The sequence below is a fragment of the Papaver somniferum genome, chromosome 7 (genome assembly GCF_003573695.1).
Source record: "Papaver somniferum cultivar HN1 chromosome 7, ASM357369v1, whole genome shotgun sequence".
NCBI lineage: Eukaryota > Viridiplantae > Streptophyta > Magnoliopsida > Ranunculales > Papaveraceae > Papaver > Papaver somniferum.
In genome coordinates, this window is record NC_039364.1 from 165,628,503 (window position 1) to 165,653,838 (window position 25,336).

The window sequence follows — 25,336 nt, forward strand, 5'->3', positions numbered from 1 at the left end:
TGTCTTAGATGCATAATAAGGAACTTAGATGATGTTAATTCACTTACTTGCTTAATTTTATGGTTGTATTGGATTTCCACACTTGGATCATTCTAATCCCATATAATCTTCGCATTAGGTGCCGAATGTCGAAGTTGGGAATCATGGATCCAATAGTGACGGTTTGGGAAATCCTGGAGATTTCGGCGATGAAACTCCCATCCCTGCACATCAGGGTCATGAATTTCTGATTGTTGATGCCGCGGAGGTGGTGGAAACTCCAATTGTGCCTGAGATGGTGGTACCCGAATCAAGAATAGCAGAAGCTGCTTCGTCTGAAGTTGCCTCTATGATTGTTGAAGCTTATCCAATAATTGAGAAACGTATGATAGTGCATGAATATCCCAATGCAGGGATTGCTTTTGCTCTTCCATTCGGTGAGACACTCCCAAATCATACATTAGTTGGTGGATTCAGCGTTCCCACTGGGCATGTTGCTATGTACGAGAAATTGTGGAAGATGTATGGCCATATTGTTGTTAAGGAAGATCCAGAGCATAACTATTTTTTGACAAGGAAAGTAGAGAACATATTGCGTGTAATAGATGATATTCGTACCATGGCCAGAAGTACTGTGACTCGAGATGTACTCTTTGATTGGGAGGACAACTTGGACAGTTGTGAGAGACTTAGCCTTAACTTGAAGTGGCTTCGTCAGAAGATTAACATCATCATCAAGGATGCAGTAGTGAAGAACATCCCTTTTACCAGTAGTGTCGTGACAAAGAAAATGATTGAGATTGCTGAGCTGACTGAAAAGCTGGAGTTGGAAAAGCGGCTTTGCAAGTCTTGGAGAATGCTGAGAAGCAAAAATCATTCTTTGATGGATTTCTTTAATTTCCTTTCCATAATCTCATGAACATTGAACTTCCGAGAGATGTGAGGTTTTATTTGGGTTTTTGATAGGTTCTGAATTTATGAGAGACTGAGGATTTTCTTTTGGATTTTGGATTTGATAGAGATTTTTCTTAAATAAAAGACTTTGATAGATTGCTGAATTTTCAAATACTGAGTGCAAGTATGCACACGTTTTGGAGGAACTGAAAATACAAGTAAAAGAAAATCCTAAGGTGTAAACGTCAGATGTTTTGAGCGTTTGCCTTGGATATAAAACATCTAATGTTGAATGCTTCGTGTGTCGAAAATCTTGAGCCAATTCTCATGAATTACTGGTACACTCGTCTTTCCTTTGATGTCAGCCAGTTTGTAATATCCTCCAGCAACCGACTTAGCAACCATAAAAGGTCCTTCCCAGTTCGAATTCTTTGCGGAATGCAAATTGCGCCTGGTTGCCTTAAGAACTAAATCTCCTTCATGAAATTTGTTAGGCTTAGTTGCCCGTGCCTTGAATATTTTCTGCTGGTTTGGAATTCCTCGTGGATTCCATGTTGGTGGACCTCTCCAATTCTGCAGTACATGTGGACATTCATGCAAGAAAGAGTATGCTGGGTATCGCTTGCCGAACTCAGCCAGATCTTCAGTGATAAACCTTTCAATGGGGTGTATAGTTGGAAGGGACTCCAACCATTTAGTGTAGTATTGCTGAGGTGAGACTATCCACTCATAGCGTTTGATAAGGGCATGGTCATGAGTGAGATTAAGTCCCCGGACTAGGGTAGCATACTTGAAAGTTGGTAATACATATGCATTATGAGGAATAAGACTTGCCTGAGTGCGGAACCTCCTGACGAATTCGTTGGGGCTTTCCTCAGGTTTTTGCGTGAATTCCATCAAAGCTTCGACATTTTCCAAATGCTCGAAAGGTTGATCATCCTCTGAGTCAGAGCTTTCTTCTTCGGCGGAGAAGTGTGCAACTGAGGATGAAGATATCGTGGCAACTTTTCCATCATGAATCCATGCTCGCCCAAGAACCATGTCGTATCTAGGATCTTCTTTGATTATGAAGAATTTAGTTTCTGTCCAGGTATAATCACTTCTTATGTTGAGAATGATGTAGCCGTAAGCATCCCTGGAGATCCCTTCATGATATCTTATTGAGACAGGAGCATGAGTTGCTTCTTAACGAGTGATGCTAGCATCTCTGAGGGTTTTCAAAGGTATGATGTTAACAGTAGTGCCAACATCGACTAATGCTCGTTTGAATTCATTTCCCTTGAGATGCACCATGGTGAGAAGTCCCCAGTCGTACATTTCCTGGTCTGTCACTGGAGTCTCGAGGAATGTTTCCTGAATTGTCAGTCGTTTTCCTGACACAATATGGTTCAGTGCAGCAAACATATCGTCTCTCTGAGATCTTGACAAGTACAACAACTCGCAGACGTGTTCAATTAAGGATTGAACTGCTTCCTTGACCGGCTGCTCGGAGATTGCGAATGTTCTGATTGGGAGAGGATTTATGTGCACTCCCTCAGTCCTCAGTTCCCCTGAGTCGGCCTTTTCATTGAAAATGCGCTTCAAATTTCTGCAATCACTTGTTGGATGACTGACATACCTATGGAAATGGTAGTAGCGTGCGTTTTCCATTTGTTCCGCGGTTGGTTCCTTTATGACAGGAGGTAGTTTGATTGCACCGTCTTTGATCCAGACTTCCAGTAGTTCGATCACTTCTTCAATGGGAAAAGGGAAATAAGGAACTTCCTCATCATTCTGTTGAGGTTGTGCGTTCCTAGTCTGGTTGTCCTTCCTTGGAGCTTTTGGAGGGTGAGACATTGGAGAAACATTCTTATGCTGTTGTGCATCGGCTTTTCTCTTGCTCTCTTCAGAAACATTCATGGAAGCTTCAACGTTGTACTGCTTGTTGATCAGACGCCGAGAGGTGCTGCTTCGGTTGTATTTCGATTCCTCCACTTTGACAGTTTTAGTTCTTTAGAGCAAGGCAGGAGCGGTAGTCGCTGATCGCTTGGCCGCTTCATGAAGTTCTGAAAATGTTTGAAAGCGAAGATTCTCCAGCAAAGACCTGTAGACTGGGATCATGCCGTTGTGGATGAATCCACGTGCCGTAGACCGCCAGACCAAAACCCTAAGTGATATCCCCCCATTTGTGACGTGATTGATGTCTCACAAATCGTGAAGTCTGCGGGGCAGACGTGTTTTGATTAGTCAATTGTTGACTGATTAGACAATGAGTCTAAGTTTGGTGAATCAAGCATGGATGGTAAATGCTCGGCGATTCATGGGTTGAACATGTAGTTCTCTGAAAATATGTCAGTATGATGGATTACCAACTAGTTGAGCGATTGAGCAAGTATTGCTCAATTCTGCGAATTACGAAAATTTAATATGCAACTGAGCAAGTATTGCTCAATTCTGCGAATATTGAAAATTTGATGGACAACTGAGAAAGTATTGCCCAACTCTGCAAATTACTGAATATTTAGAATTTGATGGGCAACTGAGCAAGTATTGCTCAATTCTGCAAATGAACGATTTTGATAATCTGACGTGCAACTGAGCAAGTATTGCTCAATTCGACGAATGATCGATGAATTGCCGAATATTGATTATATTCGGGTAATCGAGCAAGTGTTGCTCGATTCAACCAATTATTTACTGGTGACGTGACCCAGTAAAATATCAATTAAAATACTAATGTTGATTAGTGAATCAACGTAAATTTTATTAGTGTTCGAAGAGTGCTCAGAATGATGGTTTCACAGAGCGTTCACTCGAAAACCCTAATTTTTGGTCAATCCTCCATCAATTGGGGAATTGCTGAAAATTGATCATGAATGATAGGGACCGACCACGTGGGATGAGGAACATCCATGTGGTGCCACGCACCAGGATTCTCAGTTTGAGAGTTGGTGAGAAATCATGAATAAATGGTGGATTCACCATTTACTGAAAATATTGTTGGGTTCAACATTAGGTGTAAAACCGAGGTATGAGAGATAAGGACCGACCAAGAGGGTATGGGACCGTCTCTAGGTGGTCACGTGACCAGTTGTTGGTCGTTTGGAGGATTCTCCAGTTGGTTGGAGAGAGTTCGGGCCCAGTATGAGCAATTTAACAAGTTAGGTCAGAATTGCGAAAACGTGTGGGACCGGCTTCGTGCAATCCCTAGGAACGACCTGGTCGGTCATAGAGGCACGCACGTGTTACCATGATGTCCGTGTCTCCATACTGATAGTTTCAGTATTTTCTGATGCGTATTTGAGCAATATCGTGAATTTTCAGAAGAGTTTCATCTTGGCTGAGAATTATCGATTTTCTGGTGGAATGAGCATGTATGCTCAATTCATCAATATTTTAAAAATATTGATGGACACATTTTTGTGTCCAATTTGTCTCGATTCTATATATTGATAGTGCTCATTTTTGTACTTATTATGGTGTTTTATGTGTGTGTAGGTATTTTTGTCCAATAAACATTTTTGGAAAAATCGGCTCGAAAAGTTGTGCGGGGCACCCCGGAGGACAGTTGCTAAACGGACCCCAGATTTGTCTAAGGAGTACCCAGGCTATGTGTAGCCCAAACCTGTCCATAACACCCAATTTATCCTCAGCACCCAAGGCAGCTGCTATTTGCACCCCCACTCTGGATAGGGGGAGGTCATCTTAAACATTTTGAAAAAAAAACTTTTGGCGGGAAAGATGTTGCAGCAAGTAACAATTTAGGGTTCGATTTTTGGGCTCAATTAAAGAAGATTCAATCATTGTTTTAAGTTGAATTAGACCTGTTAACGCTAACCAGGTTTGGTATAATCATTTTATTGGACCCAGTTGGGCTAGATGATCGAGTGAAGCAAAACAGGGAGGATAGTTTTTCTCAGGTTTGTTTGGATTCTCCGAGATGTTATGAGGAGATTCAATCACCAGAATCAGTTGGGCTGGACTCATTAAAGATAAACAGGCTTGGTATGATGTTTGGATTCGGTTAGAATTGGCTAAACAATCGAGGTTGGAGAAAATAGAGTTGAAAGAAGTTACAGGTGTCTTTTGGCCTGACTTTTGAAGATTCAAGGAGATTAAATCGCAGATAAATCTTTCATGAGATATTTGATTACCTAATATAGAGTTTGAGATGGGTTGTACGGTTCAGAAACGTGTAAATAAGTCGGCAGAGAGATTATTGCCGTGACTTGCACGGAAAGGAAGAAAAGAATTTTAATCGGGATTTTTAGGTTTCCGAGGGATATAAAAGGCGTTGTCGAGTTCCAGGGGAAAAAAAAGTTTCGGAGAAGTTAGGGGAAGTTTAGAACACCATAGAGATCAACAGGAGGAGTTGCAGGAAATCGAGTTCTGCTGGTGTAGAAGGAAGAACACGAAGAACATTAGACCCTTCATAGCAGTCGTTTATTCAACAACATACATCACCTATTGCAACAGTTCTCTGTAACAGTCAGTTTGTAACGCCTATAAAACGTTGCGAACTGTCTGCTTTATTAGTTTCCTCTTGTTTTTCACCCTTTTGAGCTATGAACACCTATTTTGAGCACGTGAATAATATGAGGAGGTAAACCCCATTGCTGAGGCGATAGAGGAAGCTATTTTTCCAACAAGAAGTGGTATATTCTATTTCATCTATTTATTGCAATTATGATTATGATTATTTGCCTTGAGCTATAATTGAATATGATTTTTACTTGAGTGATTGTGATCTATTTTGATGAAGTATGCTAAGTTTATAGACTTTTGATGCTTCATACTTGATATTTACAATTATTGATTTTGAAAATCTACTTGTTGCAATATTTTAGAATCAAATTGAACGAGAAAATTGCATAAATATAAAGATTGGATTAAATCACTTTGAACTTGGAAAATAGTGGAATCTTAGCCTCAGTTGTCTTTTAATATTGATATCAACTTTGTCAGTGTTTGCTATAATTATTAGTGAGTTTTCTATTTTAGTTTTAGAATTTAAGTCTATATTTTATCCTTCGCAAGTCTGAGAATCGAACCACTTTTACAACTATCTATGAAATACATCAATTTTTGGCGTCGCCGACGCGGATTTGCTTTTAGGGTTTTAGACTTATTTTTCTTTTATTTTGTTAAGTTTTTATTATTTTTGTTCTTTTTTACGTTTTTGGGTATTTATGTTTTGTCTACAGGTTTTGGATCATAAAGAAAATTGAGCCAAGGAGTTTGGTGATTTCGTAAAGACTGGATCTTAAAGCATAAAGACTTGGAGCGAAAGATTAAAGCGAAAAGAACGGAAAAGAAGACAGTTTCTTTTAGTTATTTTATTTCTTAGGGTTTTGTTTATTTTTCCTTATTAAAAAAAAAAAACTGATTAGGTTTTATTATTTTTGTAATTTTTCTTTTCTTTTTGGACACTTTGAACTTTAAACTTTGGGACATTATTTTCAAACCCTACGGAAGGGTAGTTTAAATATAAACTGTGTGCAGAGAAGGACGACGATTACGATATCGCCTCGACCCCTCGGGTTCGTACATGACATAGGAGTTGTGGCCCGAGTCGACTTCAGCGGTTCTTCGCCCGTCTGGTTCGGGAGGTAAGTTTTTCGAAACACCCGCGAATCCCCTGTCAGCGGGTTTAATGTATTCCTTCGTTTTCATATATGCTGAGGACTTGAAAACGGCTGCTTTAATTTCCTAGTAAAGGGCAAGAACTGGCCATACAAGATAAGGGTTCAGATTTCATCACCGTTCTCTTCTTGCCCGCCTTAGGAAAACGAAACCAAACGCGAACCTAAGCGTAAAATTTTGACTAGAACGACACCTATAGAGTAACGAGTTTAATAGGAAAGTCGTTCGAAAAATATTGGTTACTCTTTTGAGCATACTTCGAAGTTCATGATGGTTTCTGTGAGTTGAATGCGTGACTGCGCCGCCTTATAATACCGGTGAGGCATTTGGGAATCAAAGCTCCACCGAGCTTCCCTCGCCTCTATTCAACTTACTTTGACTCGGATTGATTCCAGAGGGGTTTGCTCAGATTGTAAAGAGTTCCTTTTCGAAAGAATAGAAGCTGGTCTAGAAACAATCTAAGTGGAGCCATCATGCTTTTTGTTTGCTAGAAATTAATAGGTTTGATTTGGTTGAGTCAGCCTTGTTTTGTGATTGCATAGAATTCCCTACCTTATTCTTTTGCATGCCTGAACGTAAAAGAGACGCGCTAGGTAGATTTGTTAAAGAGAAACCTAGTAGTTCTAAGCGTCTCGATTACCTCAATTTAGAAAGGCCGATTCTTGAAGATTCCGTTTTTGAACGTCCGTTTGAGGAGAACATCCCTGATATTCCAATAGTGCCAGAAATGGCAACTTTGAAAGCTTTTTTGAAACCTACTAGGACTACTCGTCCCTCGTGTATCAGGTTATCTGAAACTGAAGCAAACTATGAACTTAAGCCTGGAACCTTACAGTTGCTCGCAATATTTTTAGGGAAAGAAAATGAAAACCCCTATTTCCATGTTAGGGACTTTGAGGAAATTTGTAGTACCCTAAAAATTAGAAACCTTGATGATGATGCTTTGAAACTCAGATTATTCCCCTTTTCCTTGAAAGATAAAGCCAAATCGTGGCTATATAGTTTGGCTTCCGGATCAATTGAAACATATGAACAACTTACATCTGCCTTTTTGAACAAGTTTTTACCTAGGCACAAAACATCGTCTATTAGGACGCAAATCTGCACATGTTCTCAACAGGAGGGAGAATCCTTGTATAGGTATTTGGAAAGGTTCAATGATCTATTAGCTCAATGTCCTCATCATGGTTTAGAAAAGGTTAGGTTAGTTCATATCCTTTATGAGGGTTTAGATTATCCCACTACAACCACAGTAGAATCAATGTGTACATGTGGGTTTGAAAACCAAACAGTTGATGATGCGATGACATATTTGCATGAAATCGCTAAAAAGACCCAACAATGGGAAAGTAATAGGGGACCCCAGAAAACAATTCTTCTAGGCAGAGGAAACATTAATAGGGTAGAAGGAAACTTTGAATCAGATGCCAAAATTGCTGCTATAGCGAAAAGGTTAGAAGCTTTAGAAGTGGGTCACACTGGTGGTAGATTAGAGCCTTTTTGGGAAGGCCATAATAATGAAGAGCAAGCCAATGCTCTCTATAATAACACTAGATTCGATAACCGTCAGAAGTTTGACCCATATTCAGAAACCTATAATCCTGGTTGGAGAAACCATCCGAACCTTTCGTGGTCTAAAAGCCAGAGTCAATGTCAGTTTAGTAATTCTAATGCTCCCTCAGGTTTTGGTTCAGATAAGAACTCTTCAGGTCAGTTTCAGAACTCTTCAGAGAATAGAATAACGAGCTTAGAGGAATCTCTTAGTATATTAAGAAAGAGCCAGGATATGTTATCACAGATCCATGACATGTTAGTAAAGATCCAAGTTAGTTTTCAACAGGAAACCAAGCAGAACTTTCAAACTAATGCTCAGACTCTTGCTAAGTTAGAACTTCAAGTCGGCCAAATATCTAAGACCTTAAGTGAGAGAGATAACGGAAGGTTCCCTAGTCAGACTAATCCTAATCCTAGAGGAGTTCATGAAGTAGGTGCAAAACCATCGAATCAATTGAATGTTGTTAGAATCCTTAGGAGTGGCAGAGTAGTAGACAATCAGGTAACCATGCCCGATAGTGAACATACTGTAGTTCACCCCTCAAGACCAACCATAGCTGAGGAGACTGATAAAGTTTCTGATGATGTCAATTCGGCTCCTGAGAGGCCCTATTTTATGCCTAGAGCCCCATTTCCACAGCTATTAGTACCAACAAAGAGTGAATCCAACTTTAATGACATAATGGAGGTTTTTAGGAAAGTTACCATAAACCTTCCGTTACTAGAAGCAATTAGGCAACTTCCAGTTTATGCCAAGTTTCTTAAGGGTATGTGTACACGAAAGTGAAAGTTTAGTGTCCCTAAAAAAGCCTTTTTAGCTAGTCATGTAAGTTCGATCATTCAGAACCCCACAACTCCTAAATATAAATACCCAGGTGCGCCTACCATTGCTTGTACGATAGGAAAACACAGGGTACACAAAGCTTTACTTGACTTAGGAGCCAGTGTGAACTTACTCCCATACCATGTGTACTTAAAGCTAGGGCTCGGTGAATTGAAACCTACCAAGATAACATTGCAGTTAGCTGATAGGTCTGTCAAGATTCCTCGTGGTGTGATAGAAGATGTTCTTATTGAGGTCCAAAAGTTTATTTATCCTGTGGATTTTGTGGTCTTAGATACCCAACCTGTCCCTGACCCAGAGAACCAAATACCTGTGATTTTAGGTCGCCCATTTTTAGCTATGTCTAATGCGAACATAAATTATCGAAATGGTATTATGAATCTATCTTTTGGTAATATGACTATTGAGTTGAATATTTTTAATGTCAATAAGCTACATTCTGAGCTAGATGACATGTGAATTGAAGAGGTGAACATGATACGAACCTTAATTCATGAGTAATTACCAAACCTCATATCGGAAGATCCATTAGAGAGTTGTCTAGCCCACTTTAACATGGATTTCGACGAAGATATCAACATCGAACAAGTGAATACTATGTTGGATTCTATTCCTATGTTAGATACTGATAAATGGAAAGCTAGGTTCGAACCATTACTAGCTTTTGAGTCTACCTTAATCCCTTGTTTAGAAGAGCCTCCTAAGTTGGACCCTAAATATGCATTCTTAGGGACATCTAAGACTTTGCCTGTGATTATAGCATCCGATCAGGACAGCAGGCCAGAAATCGTGCTTCAAGACAATAAGGAAACTCTAGGGTTGACCATACAGGATATGAAACATATAAGTCCTACAGCTAGTATACCTCAAAAGAATTTAGAGGATGAACCATCTGATTATAACTCAGAGAAAGCAATTGACCTTTTTCAGAAACCTGATGGTCTAGAAATTAGGAATATTGTGACTAGTCTATCTAGAGACACCCAAAATTCTAAGTTTAGGGGTAGTGATTGTCAATTGTCCCTAGTAGAAGTCCCTAACTTGGGACTCGGTCCTAGTGCATATGAGGTATCACTTGAGTCTATTCAGACTCCACGGCCTGATCCTCCTGATACTGTTCAGGAGGAAATCCAGATATTAAAGTCTCGTTGTTCGGATGAATCTGTTTTTCAAGACACTCATATGAAGCCAAATTGGGTGCCCCAAATAAATCCAGTTGTCTTGCAAGAAACTTTCAATGAGGTTGTGCTCCTTATGTTATTTTTTCTGATCCTGTGCAGTTGTTTCATATTAGTGGCAGTTTTATTTGGTTTTGATGACCCAAAGTTATTTCGACTACTGATATATGATTTGAAAGGTAACTAGCAATTTTATGAAACTTGATGTCTGGATGAAACTTTAAACTTGGCACTTCTTGGGAGGTAACCCAATCTCATGCAACAAGGTAATATCTTTCCTTAACTATTTTGCTTCAAATGGTAACAGTTTCTCCTTGTTCATGTTTTTAATTTCATCTTTAGAACATTGAGGACAATGTTAGATTTAAGTTTGGGGGTATGGGAGAAATTTTTAGTTGCATTAATAAACTCCAGAGCCTAGAAATTTATGTTTATTAAGGATCGCACTAACTAATCTAAGTGGATGGAAGCATTTTGGTTGTAGGAGTTGAGGAACCAATCTGATTAGATGCAACATCTAAAGAGTCTATTCATAAAATCACAGAGCTCAGTTGTTAGAAATAACATGATAGTTTCACCATATTTCGTTGAGTCCTTTTCACTTCTATTTGATGTTGTTTTGTTTTTAAACTATGTTTCTCTAAGTGATTAGGTGGGGCTCACGATTCAAGTTGTTACCAATGCTAGGGTGAATTAGAGTGATTGAGATACCATTAAAAAAAGAAAAGAAAAAAAAAAGAGAGATGAAAAAAAAAATTGAGACCAGACCATTTGACCAAAAGGAATAAATTCAATAAAGTCGACCACTGGTACCCTTGTATATGCCAGTTGTGTTGACCTAGAGTTAGGTTATCGACCACTGGTTCCCTTGTATATGCCAGTGTGTTGATATTAGTCAGACTAGTACCTTAATACATTAGGATAGGTTCATTTTGGCGGAGGCCTTCAGAAAGATATGGGAAACGCCGTTCACTTAGTAAACATCAAAACCATCTATGTTTTTTTTTGTTCTATATTCATCTTCTTGATCTATCCATGTGATTAGTTTTGACTCCGTTATATTGATGTCCATAGTGAAACTATCTGAGTAGAGCTCTGTCACTTATATATGAATTTTAGTATGCTTGAGTGCAAACTCGTGTACAACAATTGGAATTTCGCATCAGGGTACTTCCTCCTATAGTCAATAAGTATGCCAACCAAGGAGATTCTTTAGTGCCTTCCAAGGTTCTGCCTAGATAGCTAGGGTTTGGAGTAAAGGTTTTGTGGGTATATCTCTGGTAAGCCCTCCCGAGACTATAACTCGGCCATTAGGGCCACCTAGGGGTTTAAAGGCTTATTGCATACGCTAAATGCAATCGACGATGCTTGCGACATTGAGTTAGGATTTTATTTATTTCCGTTTTGCTCGAGGACTAGCAAATAATAAGTTTGGGGTATTTGATGGATACATTTTTGTGTCCAATTTGTCTCGATTTTATATATTGATAGTGCTCATTTTTGTACTTATTATGGTGTTTTATGTGTGTGTAGGTATTTTTGTCCAATAAACATTTTTGGAAAAATCGGCTCGAAAAGTTGCGCGGGGCACCCCGGAGGACAGTTGCTAAACGGACCCCAGATTTGTCTAAGGAGTACCCAGGCTATGTGTAGCCCAAACCTGTCCATAACACCCAAATTTATCCTCAGCACCCAAGGCAGCTGCTATTTGCACCCCCACTCTGGATAGGGGGAGGTCATCTTCAACATTTTGAAAAAAACTTTTGGCGGGAAAGGTGTTGCAGCAAGTAACAATTTAGGGTTCGATTTTTGGGCTCAATTAAAGAAGATTCAATCGCTGTTTTAAGTTGAATTAGACCTGTTAACGCTAACCAGGTTTGGTATAATCATTTTATTGTACCCAGTTGGGCTAGATGATCGAGTGAAGCAAAACATGGAGGATAGTTGTTCTCGGGTTTGTTTGGATTCTCCGAGATGTTCTGAGGAGATTCAATCACCAGAATCAGTTGGGCTGGACTCATTAAAGATAAACAGGCTTGGTATGATGTTTGGATTCAGTTAGAATTGGCTAAACAATCGAGGTTGGAGAAAACAGAGTTGAAAGAAGTTACGAGTGTCTGTTGGCCTGACTTTTGAAGATTCAAGGAGATTAAATCGCAGATAAATCTTTCCTGAGATATTTGATTACCTAATATAGAGTTTGGGATGGGTTGTACGGTTCAGAAACGTGTAAATAAGTCGGCAGAGAGATTATTTCCGTGACTTGCACGGAAAGGAAGAGAAGAATTTTAATCGGGATTTTTAGGTTTCCGAGGGATATAAAAGGCGTTATCGAGTTTCAGGGGAAAAAAAGTTTCGGAGAAGTTAGGGGAAGTTTAGAACACCATAGAGATCAACAGGAGGAGTTGCAGGAAATCGAGTTCTGCTGGTGTAGAAGGAAGAACACGAAGAACATTAGACCCTTCATAGCAGTCGTTTATTCAACAACATACATCACCTATTGCAACAGTTCTCTGTAACAGTCAGTTTGTAACGCCTATAAAACGTTGCGAACTGTCTGCTTTATTAGTTTCCTCTTGTTTTTCACCCTTTTGAGCTATGAACACCTATTTTGAGCACGTGAATAATATGAGGAGGTAAACCCCATTGTTGAGGCGATAGAGGAAGCTATTTTTCCAACAAGAAGTGGTATATTCTATTTCATCTATTTATTGCAATTATGATTATGATTATTTGCCTTGAGCTATAATTGAATATGATTTTTACTTGAGTGATTGTGATCTATTTTGATGAAGTATGCTTAGTTTATAGACTTTTGATGCTTCATACTTGATATTTAAAATTATTGCTTTTGAAAATCTACTTGTTGCAATATTTTAGAATCAAATTGAACGAGAAAATTGCATAAATATAAAGATTGGATTAAATCACTTTGAACTTGGAAAATAGTGGAATCTTAGCCTCAGTTGTCTTTTAATATTGATATCAACTTTGTCAGTGTTTGCTATAATTATTAGTGAGTTTTCTATTTTAGTTTTAGAATTTAAATCTATATTTTATCCTTCGCAAGTCTGAGAATCGAACCACTTTTACCACTATCTATAAAATACATCAAATATAAAAATATTTTAATATTTAAGATTGTCGTGAGAGGCTAGCCGGCCGTGTGACCATGTTGGCTTTTGTTTTTTTTATCGTGATTCGAGCAAAATTTGAGAAAATATGGAGAACTCACGAATTTTACTCAAACCCAGGAGTTTCATGAATTGGGAAAATAATAATTATGAGAAATTAGGAATTGCAAGGTGTGGGACCGGCCACGGCTAGGGCATGGCCGGCCGGCCAAGTTGCCCGGTCCCGCACACCTTTCCCTATTTTATTATTATTTTTCATGAATCCTTGAAGTTATGGAGAGTCCTTGAAGATATGGAGAATCCATGAAGATATGGAGAATCCATGAAGTTTTGACATAATAATTATAAAAAGCTAAGGATTGTGAGGTGTGGGACCGGCCACGGCTTGGGCATGGCCGGACGGCTGGGTTACCCGGTCCCGCACACTTTTCTTTATTTTATAATATTATTTGGAGAATCCACCAAGTTATGGAGAATTCACAAGTTTTGCACAAAATAAGGAATTTTGCTAAGATGGAGAACCCTCATGAGTTTATGAAAATAAAATAAGGAAAAATAATGGGAGGGGCGCGGACCGACCGTGGCTAGGGCACGACCGGGCGATGGGCCCACTGTGAGCGCCTCCATTATTTTATTATTATTTTAATGTTTTCTCCTGTTTTTCCAAGGATTCTCTATTGTTTCATATTTTTGGATGCTCGTTCGTGCTTCTGGGTGCTCGTTCGTGCATCTGGGTGCTCAGTCGTGCATCATTGTCGAGTACACTTGCACCATTTTTGTGGGGCTTACTCAGTGATGGTCAGATTCCCAGTTGTTGAGTATTTATTACTAATTTATGAGATTCAGTGGTGAATAATTCATGAAACTGGGTAATAAAAATGAATAGTTGTTCATTATTAATTCATAGGATCAGATGCGGATTCGACTATGAATTCAGAATAATAAAACGAGTATTACCATCCTATGAGTTCGTGGATTCGACCATAAAATCGAAGTAATTAAGATCTATCTATCACCATTTCATGAGACCAGTGGATTCGATCATAAAATCAGAGTAATGAGATAATACATTTGTTTCATTGCTATTCTATGAGATCAAGCCGTGGATTCGATCATAGAATCAGAACAATTATTTATTGCCATTACATGGGATCATGCCGTGGATTCGACCATGGAATAGGAACAATTGTTATTGCCATTCCATGGGATCAGGCCGTGGATTCGACCATGGAATAGGAGCAATTGTTATTGCCATTCCATGGGATCAGGCCGTGGATTCGACCATCGAATAGGAGTAATTGTTATTGCCATTCCATGGGATCAGGCCGTGGATTCGACCATGGAATAGGAGCAATGATAGATTATTCTGGGAATTCAGTAGTGAATGTCACGACAGAAGTAATCTACTTCAAAAAAGATATTAGCCAGTTAAAGCGTCACATCCATTCTGAGTGGTGCACAGTCAGGGAGTCACGATGTTGTTTACGACCTGAAGGCGTTAGTGTTCTCAATCTACGGAGAACTGCCTGAATTTATGCACTCTCTCCACATAATCAGGGAGCGGTGAAGTGTCACCGACGTCATGAAGGCGTCCGCCGCCCAACTATTCTTCTATGTGGAGGTGGGTCACTCTCCTGCAGTCAGGGAACAATGAGTATCACCGACGTCCTGAAGGCGTTAAGTCCTCAATCTACGGAGAACCGCCCAAATATGTTATTCTGCATAGAGGGCACGATGAAATGCCAGGGATCGAACGCTCAGCTAGTGGAGGTTTTTCGAAAACATATTCATCATGGCTTCGTAAAATATGAATCGTTGCATGCCTGAAAGCCGCGTCAAAAACATGCCTCATGATTTTACGGTTTTTCCCTTTGTTGAAAATCCACCATCTACACCCCTTCCAGTCAGAACTTTCTCCATATCTGAAGAACCGGCCAAGGAAGCAGTCCAGTCATTGTTAGAGCATGTCTGCGAATTACTCTATCTGTCAAAGGCGCAAAGGGGAGACATGTTCACAGTTTTGAACTACATAGTATCTGGAAAACGCCTGCTGATTTCAGAAGTACCTCCTGAACCTTCATCCAGTGCCAAAGAAATGTATGACTGGGGACTGCTCACCATAATGCATATTAAAGGAAACAAATTCAAGAGAGAATTGTTGATGTCGGCACTGCCATCAACATCATTCCTTTGAAAACTCTCAGAGTCGCTGACATTACTCGACAAGAGGCTACTCATGATCCCATGGCAATCAAAGATCACGAAGGGGTTTCCAGAGACGCGTATGGCTATATCATCCTCAAAGTCAAAGAAAATTTGGTCTGCACTGAGACCAAGTTTTACATAATCCGACAAGACCCAGGATATGACATGATCCTTGGACGAGCTTGGATTCACGCTGGAAAGAGGGCTCCAACGCCTTCAATACGTCCTGCTGTTGAAGCGGGATCTGACTCAGAAAAAATGGAGGATACTTCCTTGTTCGAGCATCTGGAGGAAGTTAAAGCCTTGACAGAACTCACACAGAAACCTGGAGAGAGTGCCCATTCTTTCGTCAAGAGGTTCCGTACTCAGGCAAGTCTTATTCCTCTTCATGCGCCAATAATACCAATGTTGAAATATACTACTCTGGTCCGGGGACTTCTCCCTACTAACAACTTAGCGATTACCAAAAGCTACGAATGGATAGTCTCACCTCAGCAATATTACACCAAATGGTTACGCTCAGAGCCTCTCCAAATTGATCATTATATCAAGAGGTTTATTGCTGAAGATATGGCTAAGCATGACCGAAAGTATGCTGAATACTCCCCTTTGCGTGAGTGTCCATATGTACAACAGAAAATATTCAAGGCGCGAACTACTAAACCGAACAAATTCGAGAAACGAGATTTGGTTCTCAAGGCGACTAAACGTGATCTCTATTCTGCAAGGAGCTCCAATTGGGAAGGACCATTTATGGTTGCTAAATCCATAACCGGAGGATACTACAAATTGATCAACACAGATGGCAGAACCCTTCCACTAATTCACGAGAACTGGCTTAAGGCATTTGGCTGAAATTATTGGGCATTCGAGGTATTGGACGTTTGAGCATTCATGACGTCCGGATTTGGCATTTAGGATTTTCTTTCATTGTATTTCAATTCCTCCAAAACGTTTGCAATACTTGCAATCAGTATTTGAATTCAACAATTTATTAAAATTCAGTTCATATTTCTTAAAAGAAAATCTCTATCAAATCCGAAAGAAAATACTCAATCATCTACCAATCCAAAACCAGCTAATACCAAAACCCAAATAAAAACCTCACATCTCTCAGAAGTTCAGAAATTCAAGATATTATGAAAAGGAAATCAAAGAAAATCAGCAAAAAAGGATTTTTGCTCTTCTGCATCCTTCAAGACCTGCAAAGCCGCCTTCTCCTTGTCCAGCTCTTTAGTCAGCCTGGCAATCTTGTCTTCTTTCTCCATCACAGCATCATTGGGAAAGGGTATGTTGTTCTCACATGAGTCCTTGATAGCGTTCATTTGCTTACGAAGCCACTTTACATTGAAGCCAAGTTTTTCTGAATTCTCCAAGTTAAACTCCCAATCAAAGTGTACATCTGGAGTCATAGTATTTCTGGCTCTAGTGCATATATCACTTACAACACGTAAGATAACACTTACTTGCATTTTTAAAGAATAAGCACGTCCAGGATTCCTGTCAACAATTATGTGGCCAAATTTCTTCCATATTTTCTCGTACAAGCCTGCATATCCAATGGGAACGCTGAACCCACCAACTAGTTCATGATACGGGAGTGATGCATCAAATGGAGGATCAAAAACAACTCCTTCACTTGGATATTCATGCACCACTATACGGTTCTCAGTTACTGGGGCAACTTCTACAATCAGGACAACAGTTTCTTCAGTATTCTCTACTGGTGGCTCGGTTTCTTCTATCACTGAACCAGCAACAATCGGGGTTTCCATAACTTCAGTGACAACCTTCTCATGGCCCTGAAGTGCAGGGATGGTTGTCTCTTCATCAATAACTCCAGGGCAGCTCGAGTTATCCTTATTGGTTTCAGTATCCTCAACTTCGGTATTTGACACCTAATACGAAGATTACATGAGGTTAGATAAATCTAAAAATGAAACCAAATGAGCTCATAAAATACAATATACAAGAAGTATAACATCATCAAGGTTCATCATTATACACTCAAGGCACGAGCAAATAGCATGAAAGTCATGAAAATACGTTTTGCGGCAAGCTCGTCTGAAGAGACTGTAATCTGCCCTGTACTAGATGACGTACTGGGAGAAATATACAAGGAATATGAGAATGCGTTATATACCATTCTCTTTGTATGGATGTCCTCTACCACATGTCAAAATTTCATGACAATCCGATGAACGAGCAAGGAGATGTAGTCAAAACATTGAGCAACATACCGTCTGAAAAAGTTCTGAAAGTCTCCTGGAAGTTTACTGTTTCGACTTTTTCAGGCCCTGAACGTGCTCAAAACTTAAAAAGCTTCTTGGATAAAGCTTGGAAATTTTCCGGGCTTAGAGATGCATATGAAGATCATGAAAATCCGACTCCAGATGAAGGTTTTACGGTGTTTTTGCTAAAAACTGGGTTCTGAATTTTCTGACGACGAATTTCGACAAAGTTTTTCGTATATGCACATGGATTCTCATTCATTCATTCACAAATAAACAATTTCATACTTCTATGAAGAGTTTACAAGATATGTGCTTACTTGGGGAGTCTCCGAAGCGTTCAAAGAGTTGGGGTTGTCTGTGTCAACATCAAGAGGCTCATTGCTTTCATTCGGTTCCAAGCCTTTGGAATTTCCTCCATATCTATTCTCAGAGGATGACCGAGTATCAGCACTCTCCACCTCCATGGCGACATCCTCCTGGACACATTCTCAAACAATTAGCATTTTACATATGAAGCATTATATTTGGCTACGAGGAAGAGTACTCACAGCATTTTCTTCTTCAATGCTCGAATCAGAAATTGTCTGCCCAGCAGTAGTGAATTGAAGACCATCAATTCTAGACGGAGCAAAATTCTGTAACCAAATAACAACTATTGGTTTTACGATCCTAGTAATACGGATAGAAGAAGTCACGGCGGAAAAGGTGTCGACAACTCACCAAAGAAGCAACCGGGGACTTTATGGTGTTAGGCAGCAGCTTACAATTCTTGTTCCTACCTTCGCCACCATGAATGACTATTTCAGCTTTTGAGAAATTCACTTCAAGACGAGGTCTCACAGCACGATCGTCCTGCAAAAGAAATTGAGGTGATAATCAAAGGTAATTCTTTCAATTTTACGAAGAATATGCAAAAGATACATACTGGTGAACATCCTGGAGATGTCTTTCGCTTATCTCCGCTGGAGATGTGTTTCAATCTGGGTCGAGAAGCAATCATACCAGCGGAAGGAGGCTCTTTCACCAGAGGTTGACTAACCCTTATTTACAAAATCATGTAAGCGTTCAAATTGCTGGTTCCAGAAATCTATATAACATGGAGTTACATACGTAACTCGGTCAGCACAAGGGAACCAATAAGAGCTTTCTTCGACATGTGTACGGTCTAAACAAGTCTTAATCTGTTCCACCGACGGTTTGCTCCTCCGAAAAGTTGGAACGCACTGATCCATACCCATCTGACGGGCTGCTCTGTCAATGTTGTATTCCTCCACCGAAAAGTCTCCATATGTTGCTGCTATTAAATAACCTGGAGTGCATCTCAACATGAAGGATCTTTCACCATCGCTCAAGTCAGCACCAGATTTCAAATCCATGTTTTCTCCAGCATTGAAAGTTTTCAATTGGGAACATGAGGAGGAATCAGCACCCAGGGACGAAATTTGAACTCAGACTCATCGTCTACAACATCAATGAAACGCGTCTTGGATTGAGGCTGTTTTGTTGACCAGCGCATAATCCTAGCGTTATCCTTCTTGGGGAAAATACGTCGAGAATCAGCAGCATTCAACCCTTGCAAGATACTACAGGGAATAGGTGCATATTTTCCAAAGCGTTCCCACATCAAGGCCTGGAGAAACATCGTATTGGCGTAGCATTCAATCTTCATAAAGCCGTTCGAAACACTGGAGTCTATAACCAAGGAGTCCAGGTTAGAGCACAAAGAACCCCAAGAATAAGTTACCTATGGGAAGTTGTTCACCTTGATCCATCTTAATGGCAAAAGGGATTACAAAGGGCTTTAGCAAAGTTCCGGCGTCTTCGAACACGTCCCTGGACATCCATAAACACAAGAAAGCAGCAATAGACAACATACCGTCAGGTTCGTCGAGAGGGACATCTCGTGGCCACCAGTGTGTTAACCAGTGAGCATAACAGCCTTTTCCAGAAGCCTTGTTAATTCTCTCCATCTCAACTGTTAAAGTGTTAGAAATTTCTTTCTCCTCCGTCGAAAGCTCTTCAGGAAAGTTACCTATGATTGGAAGATGCAATAAAGCAACTACATCTTCCAAGGTAATAGTAAACTCTCCCCAGCTGCATATAAAGGTATGATTTGGAATGCACCAGCGAGCTAGAAGGGCCACAATACCTCGTGCATCATGAAAAATATACAAATCTCCGGATGATTGAATAACTCTGGTAACCTGTGCTCTATCCAGCATAGCTCTAACACGAGGAAAACCCAGCATGTGTCTTGCCCATCCAGAAAATTTCTCTAAAAGTCGTCGAGAGAGTTTGAATTCTATAATTGAGGCAAGTAAAAGTCCTCATTCAAGGAAAAACCGAATAGATGCTCGAGGAGTCACCAACTTCTTTTGAATAACCGTTCTGGGATTTATCAAAAGGCGGAATGCTGGAGTTATGAGACGTCTTTCAGTGTCTTGCTGAACCGCGAAGAATGCATCATCTATATTGGGAACATTTTTGATTCCAGGTGCTTCTTCTTCTTCATCACCAATAATAGAAGTCTCGTCCATACACGTATCACTGGAAGTGTCATTTTCCTGAGAATCAAACATCCTTGCGAAGTAGCTGTAATGTGCACAAAGCATTCTACTTCAGTATATCGTCATACCAGGTGCAAACTTCGACAATATGATGGGGTCATATAATCTGACAACAGGATACTTATGGAGACATCTACAAAAATGGTAATTCTTAACTCTTACCTCTTTACAATTCCACTAACAAATAGTGATTGTGCCGCAAGGGTTAACACTCCAAAATTAGTTCGCTTCTTGAAACCTACAATAACGAACGAAGCTTTATTAATTTTCGAAACCGATTTTTCATAAAATCATAGACACAATTTTCATAGTATAAACACCACAACTGAACTATGAAATTTACACCAAGACAATATTTCATCATAAATAAGTTGTCTAATTTCGAGGGTTACTCAAAACCCACGTTTTGATTTTGCAAAACAATAATTAATGAGAATTACTCACGTAAATTTTCAAATTTTTTTTAATGAGAACAAACTCATGTGAATAAAATATGTCATCATATTTTGCATAATATGTCACGGCTACATATAAAAAAATATCTATTTTCCTTCGTACGAGCGTTTTTCTTTAAAACGAAGGTTTATTTTGGTTTTGTGAAAGCTCACATATTTTAGGATAAAGTTTTGGTTTCCATGAAAGCTCGTAAACAAAATTTTATCACTGGATACAGGTCTATTTCAAAAGAAAAATCTCTCTCAAGTTAGGGAGTATTGCTAGTTTCTTGAACTAATGATCGAACGAACATACGTTTAAATAAAATCAGGGTTTTTCAACAAAACTCACACTCATATATGCACATGTATAAAATTTTATGATGAACAACTCATGAACAAATAACAAAAGCAAAAAAAAAATAAAAAAAATTGACGTACCTGGTCGGCGCCAGAGTTGGCCGGAATTCGGCCGGTGATGGGCGATGACGGTCGGCTCCGGCGATTTTTTTTTTCTTCTCCTGCTGAGATGTGAGGGAGATGGTGAATTGATGAAGATGGTGGTCGGCCAAGGTGAGAGGAAATAAAAAAAAAGAGGATTAATTCCCTTTTGTATCAAATTTTATTTCCAAAACCTAATTTCATAAGGATTTCCTTGTCGGGCCCGGCCCGTGAATCCTAAAACGACCAAAGACTCGTCATCAAATCAGCGGTTCTACACAAATTTGTGTTCACCGGATGACGCTCTATTGTGCCATGGGGTTTTCGCTCAAACCATGGTTTGCTCATTCGGTCGAAATCCGGTAACATCTTATCTTATGACTAAGTTCAATTACTTATTTTTGTTTGTACATGGAAAATCACCATTCAATGCTGACCGAGGAACATGACTGTTCCTCACTAAGCAGGGGACTTAATGTAGATGGTGGATTTTTGACAAGGGCAAAATCATAAAACCATAATCATGCATACTCCGGATCCGGCAATCGGATGAGTATTGAGACTCATGTCTCTCAGCAAAGCGTGAAAGCTCATGTCATAAAATCTCTGACTGAGAAGGATGTTTCTCAGAGTATCTGTAGATGTGTAGTCTCCCAGCTGAGGCCACGACACATCTCATGAATACTAAGCAATTTCAGTAATTATTTCTATATATAATCGAAAGATTAGACGGCTCCTAGACAACATGCCTGCTAGTATAGAGCGACAACGTCTTCAAGATGCAACCAGGTTTTCCCTGACTATATAGGAGAAATATGATACTCCAGCAAGTTCATATTGCTCAACTCTCAGATAATTAATGCTCCTAGATAGGAAGCCCTGCTAGTATAGAGCCATCAGTTAATTATCTCTAATCGCCTGAATATCCAGCAATATTCTACGATTTTTCGTTATATTTCGTCATTTCAATTCGTGGTTCTTCGCAGCAGAATTCCACGGGTTAGTGATAAATATTCAACGAAACAGGCATCTGAGCATCGAATAAGCCCTGACTAAAATGGTGCAAGTGTACTTGGCAATAATGCACAGACCAACATTTGAATGCGCAAACGAGCATTTCAAAAATATGAATGAACGATGAACCTATGCAAAACAGGAAGGAAAAATAATAATAATAAAATATTAGTAAAGGCGCTAGGGACTGGGCTCACCACCGGCCGGTCATGCCATGACCAGTCCCACCCCCAATTTTATATTTTATTATAATTTATTATTTTTCCCTGATCTCATGAAAATTCTCTCGTTCGAGAAAATCTCCTTCGATTCAAGGAAATTCTTTAATCTCATGATATTTCTTTATGTCAAGAAAATAATAAAATTAGGGAAAGGTGTCACGGGACCGAGCACCAGCCGGCCGACCATGCCCTAGCCGTGGCCGGTCCCACACCCCACGTCCCCATTATTTTATTGTTTCTCTCAATCCATGAAAATTCCCTGATTTCATGAATTTTCCCTAAAACCATGAAAATTCCCTGATTTCATGAATTTTCCCTAAACCCATGAAAAATATTATAAAATTAAGAAAACTCCTTGGATCGGCCCTAACCGGCCGGTCCCACACGCCTCTTATTCTATTATTGTTATTTCTTTTGTTTTCCTCATTCCATGAAAACTCACTGATTTCAATAAAATACCTTGGTTTTAACAAATCTCTCTGATTTTATGAAAATTCTCTAAAATCATGAAAATTACATAAAATTGGGAAGAGTGCCCTGGGATCGTGCCCGTTGGCCGGCCGGCCATGCCTTGGCCATTACCGGTCCCACACTCCATCATTCCCTATTTTATTTCTTTCATCTCATGGAAGTTCCCTAATTTTATAAAACTCTCCGGTTTCATGGGATTTCCCTCAATTCAGAGAAAATACGCAAAATTACATAAAACTGGGAAAAGTGTGGGGCCGTGCTTGTCAGCCGGTCGGCCGTGCCCTAGCCGTGGCCGGTCCCACACCTTGCAATTCCCTGTTTTATTTATTATTTTTCATCATCTTATGTATTTTTCCTAGTTTCAGCAAAACCTGGATTTTGTATATTTTCTCAAAATGTTGCTCAAACGCGCATCGGAAAATATTGAAACTCTCAGGACTGAGACACGGAAACTATGGTGACACGGGCACATCCCCTTAACCGACCAAGGGTGACCCTAAGGATTGCAAACAACTGGTCCCAAACGTTTTAATGATTTTAACCTAATTTTCTCAATTGCTCATATTAGGTTCAAACTCTTTCCAAACTATTAGAGGTTTGCTCAAACGACCATCAATTGGTCCCACGGTCACCAAGAGCCGGTCCCATGACCTCTGGGTCGGTCCCTCATCTTTTCATGGCTAGGTTTTGTTATCTGTCGCTCACACGAGCATTATTTTAATAAATGATTAAACCAGCATTTAATCATTCTTTCACCAACTGGTCCTCAAGAGACTTTGGTATTTTGCTCATTCGAGCATCTGGGCGTTACATGGTGGAGTCATCATCCCATGTAGCCGGTCCCTGCTTCACTCGGCGGTTTATTTTGAATAAATCATCATTTCATTAAAATTAGGGTTTTTGAATCCAGGGCTCTGCAAAAGCATGATTCTGAGCAGATTAAAAAACTGATAATTTTATGTTGATTCCATGATCAACACTTTTATTTATTATACTCGACCCAACAGTCAGTATCTTAAATTAATATTTTATTTTGTCCTGCTACCAACAATTCATCAAATGAGCAATATTCGCTCAAACCGACAATATTTGCTCAGATTCAAGAATATTGGTTCAACTATCAATATTCAACAATTCAGCAACACAGTTTGCTCGTCTTAGGTAATCAACATAATAATACCTCGTCTCGGCAAATATATTTAATTCATGAGTTTCAGAACATTTGCAAATAATGTTCAACTCAAGCAATACATGGACTCATCGTCCCATAAAGTCAGCAACTGACTCCACAATCACGAGATATCAATCGTGTCACATGGGGGGATATTAACTAGGGTTTTGGTCTGGCGGTCTACGACACGTGTGTTCACCCACGACGAGAATGTGAGCAAGTCGTGCAATCAGTTGGAAGAGTCAGCAAAGTAGTGGGTGGAAAATTAACCAAGTCTCCGCACGATGAGAAACTGGTTTTAACACGATTTCCCACTTCCCCACTCTCTGATTCCAGCAACTGTCACACTTCATGGGATCATGGTGTTTTTAATTTAGTAATATAAAAAGACCTCTGAATCATGATTGAAAGGACATGATTCGAACACTCGAACGTTCGTCTAAACAAGCAATTTCTCGGCAAGTTTATACAGACAATCTTTCGTCTACACGAACTCATCGTCTGAGCAATCACTCTCATTTGAGTAAAATTCAATCATTCAGAGCGTTCTTACCCTGAATTCACAACACACCTACAATCTCAGATCACCATTGATCCCACACATTTCTCAGCTTCCCTCCTACAGATCAACCCATCCTCTCTTGTGACTGAATTGACTCTGGAACGACCATTGTTCTTGGTTTAGGCCAGAGACCTACAGATTGATCTCTCAAACTTAAAGCACTCCTTTCTTGCAGTGCATATGTGTGAGGTTCAACTTTTTGCTCGGTTCAAGGAGTCTCCACACAGACGTCTCTTCAATTCCGTAAAAATCAGCAAATCATTTTCCCCATCTACAACAAGGATCACGGATTTCTCATGCCTTTCACTAAAGGTTAGTTAAATTTCCTTGGCAATCTCTTCACATGTTGCTCTCTCGATTTTTCTCTCGCCTGTCACCATCTCATGCTTACCCCGCAACAATACCACTATTACGTGCTAAGCAGGGGACTTAATGTTGATGGTGATTTTTAGCTTAGGGTTAAAATCGTAAAAACTTGCATCAGATGTGACGTCACTCTGCAAGGAAGCGGTGCTACGAGTACTAACCTCTCCACTGACATATTTATTGAGCCGCTCAATACACTTTTATCCATAACATTCTGTAAATTTCGGCACCTCGCCATTACGAGACTCACTGAGTATTTTCCTGAGCTATGTTCCCCAGCAGAACCCTTAATCGGTATGGCATGACGGATTTATGTTCACTCGCAGCGGAGTAGCATGAACCTCAAAGTACCAAAGTTAAGGACATTGTACGAAATGCTCAGACAGAAAGCACACTGCATTCTGTAGATAAAGATTTTTGTATGGCAACATACAAAATCCAGCTA

The 25,336-nt window shown here is 39.7% G+C and overlaps 1 pseudogene; it reads left to right on the forward strand.

Moving 5' to 3' along the window:
* The first annotated feature begins 274 nt into the window (after positions 1-274).
* LOC113295502 overlaps positions 275-25,336 on the forward strand; it is a 34,145-nt pseudogene continuing 9,083 nt past the window's right edge.